This window comes from Limulus polyphemus, unplaced genomic scaffold, assembly GCF_000517525.1.
Source record: "Limulus polyphemus unplaced genomic scaffold, Limulus_polyphemus-2.1.2 Scaffold1703, whole genome shotgun sequence".
NCBI lineage: Eukaryota > Metazoa > Arthropoda > Merostomata > Xiphosura > Limulidae > Limulus > Limulus polyphemus.
Genome location: NW_013667313.1, coordinates 150,787 through 154,232, shown reverse-complemented (window position 1 = coordinate 154,232; position 3,446 = coordinate 150,787). Strand labels below are relative to the sequence as shown.

Sequence of the window (3,446 nt, the reverse complement as noted above, 5' to 3'; positions counted from 1 at the left end):
GGTTACCTCAAGAACTCTCCGATGATCATCGTTTCCAACATGTGAACATTGCTTTGTCTCTTATGGCGCATGAACTATTTATGGACCGAATTGTCACCGGTGAGGAAAAACGGATTCTCTATGCAAATATTAAATGCCAAAAACAATGTCTCAGTCCTAGACAAAAACCACTTCTGATCCAAAAACCTGGACTCCATCCGCAAAAAATGATGCTTTGCATTTGGTGGGACATCAAAGGATTAATTCATTTCAAACTCCTCAATCAACAGCAAATGGTCAATGCAGAGATCTATAGTCAGCAAATGGAACGTTTAAATCAAGCCCTTCATCAGAAACGCCCTTCACTCGTCAAGCGGAAACGTTCTTCTTCTCCAAGACAATGCACGTCCACATGTGGCACGTTTGATGCAACACATGATTATGGAGTTGGGTTGGGAAGTTGTCCCCCACCCACCATATTCTCTAGATATGGCACCATCAGATTACCATCTTTTTCATTCGCTGCAACACCATCTTAATTGGAAAACGTATGCAAATGTGGAAGGTGCTAAAGAGGACATGAACATGTTTTTTGCTTCAAATCCAAATGATTTCTTTAATCAGGGCATTAACAACCTTAGTGTAACATGGAAAAGCATCATCTATAAGAATGGAGACTATTTCATTTAATAAATTTTTATGTTTTGATATACAAGTTTGTCGGGTTTTTCATCTAAAAAAAAGCGACATTAATTTCTTGACAACCAAATATTTCCTAAATAAACTTGCTGATTCATCTTCATTGTGTTTTTTAAGGTAAATTCTGTCTGTACCTACCTGCAGCTAGTAATTCAGGATCTTATATCTCACACCTTAAAGTGCTCATGCAATAACACTCATTTAACCAATGTAAAGGAAATAATAATACTAGTGGGCATAGTAGTACATAGGCATTATATTGGTGCGGCACTTAATTGGATAATGATTAATTATACTAAAAACTATCAACACATGAATTTACTATAATGAAGTTCATTTCACTAGATATTGAGGTAGCAGTCCCATAGTATTTGCCTTTTATACCTTTTTTATCATTGTTTTCATAATTATTTCCACTAATGTAAATATCATGAATAGTTTTTTTATTGTAATTATATTTATGGATATTATTTCTCATTATTGGCTTAGCATTTGGATGAAGAGCTAATCTAGATCTCCTACATTAGATGAATCTTGAATACTACTGGGATTATGGAAAAAAATACAGTTAACAGTAAGAGTACCAAATTGATGATTCAATGCAATCTAGTCTTTACAAGTTCAATGTATATGTTAAATTTATATCATAAAACTTAATAATGAAATATTTCTAAAAGATTTTCTTCTTTAATATGTATGTTACTTGTAAATAATTTTAATTCTGGTCTATAAAGTTTGATTAACATTTATAACAAGTAATTTTTCGTGACTTGACATACTCAAAATACCAGGCTCTTCATGAAAAAATATAACCAAAAAAAAATTTTTTTTGCAAAATTTCTAAAAGTATGAAAATGGAAAAACACGCAGAATATAATAATTCTTAAAGGATTTGTGGAAGTTATATAGCAAAGTAAGTTTGAAATCAAATTTTAGCACAGAAGCAAAAATTAAATATAATTATATTATTAAGTATAATTTGAAAAGTTAACAAGACCAATTTCTTACTTATATGGTAGAAGTAAAAGTTCACCTGTCAGATTAACATTTAGTTCAATTTCTTTAATAATAATGGTGAAATGACAAAGATAAAAAACTCCATGTTAACAAGATAAACTTCCCATGTTCATGGGTGTCTTAGTGATGTAACAAATAAGAAAATTCTGAACACCATAACATCAACTGTTTAACAATATGCAATGTTTAAACCTTTAATTACGAATTTATGCAGTCATTTAACCTTCTCAACAAAGTGGGTCAGTCAATTTGACCGAGTCACATGACCTTTTATACTCATTTAAATTCTTTATAAGTTTAATATATATAACTCTCAATATATTGGGTAAATATATCTTCATGAAATTTGGCAGTCTTTCAGTTTATATTACAAGTCTTTCACGTAAAAAAAGTCATCTTTCTTTGTGAAGTATTTAAAAAAATAAAATAAAGATGTGTCCATGAATATATTAAGTATTTGTTTTGAATAGTCTGTATGTAAAGTAATTTTCATGTTAAAACTAAAAATACTTTTCCTCATCTCAAATTTCCTTTGTGTAATTCCTAAAAACTCCTAAATGCATTTCAAACGTTTTTTTTTCACTAAAACTTTATAGTTTATTTGTTATTTTCTCTACCCTATCTCAAAACGGGATTTGTCAATTCGACCAACCTCATAACCACCAAAAACAATTGAAATGAACCTAAATTAAACTTTTTTCTTTCTACAATTACTTCAAATTGTAACATGAAACTACATTCGTTTATCCTAAGTAGCTCTAAGTTCGTAACAGTATACATCTATTTATAATTAAATTTTATTGTTTTATTGCCCTTTGAACTGTGTCTAACTACTATCCGTGCCATTATAAGTTGTAAATCACTGGATGAACATGCAGCTCACGTTATGCTATCGAATTACATTACCCACGATCTGCTCTCATTCGTTCCTCGTGAACCATTTTAATTATATTATTATTATTAATTTTACCTAATCTAGTTTTAAATAACTTAAAAAGATCCATATTTTTAGATTTTAGTTACTTTCATAATAATAAATAAAGAATAAATATGAAAAACAAGAAATATTATACTTACACAATCTTTTTTCTTGACCTCGATTGTCAAGGCCAGTTAAGTCTGATTTTTTAAGTACTTATAGTAATGCACTTAACAATTTTTATATAATTAGATAATGCACCAAAGAATATAGACTAATAACATGCAAAAAATAGACAAATTCACTTACCTCTAAAAATTTTCCTGGCTTCCTAACTATGCAAAAAGAGAAGTTACAAATTCATCCAAGATAGTCGTTAACTTTCCCATAGGAACGAATCTTGTACTGTGAGTGAAACTTACGATATTCTGTTCAGAATACAACTATATACAATATGTCATTTGACATATGAAAATCTTGACTTTCAATTGGTTACAAGTAATATATAATGAAACGTAAGAGAGAACTATCAACGAATCGTGAAAGAGAGGATGTGACAAGTGGGGTCTGATTTTCTATTAGATAGCTCTGTAATCAAACAAAAGTGAAAGGAATAAAAATTATGGTTTGTTTGAGCAATAACTATTTTATAGAGAGTATTTTACATATAATTGTACATTTTTGAAGGGTGATGGATAAAATAGGAATGATGACATGCTAAGACAAAATGTGTCGCATGGGTCACACTAGTGGAAATTCAGGATTTTTAAAAATATTCCCTTGTAAAAATCAAGAACTTAAAACTTGTATGCTATTAAAATATGGATTATTA

At 29.6% G+C, this 3,446-nt stretch overlaps 1 protein-coding gene across 11 annotated transcripts in view; it reads right to left on the bottom strand.

The window, feature by feature from the left end:
- LOC106464628 (protein Daple-like) overlaps nt 1-3,446 on the bottom strand; it is a 142,667-nt gene that overhangs the window by 84,884 nt on the left and 54,337 nt on the right. The gene's annotated exons all lie outside the window — the stretch shown is intronic.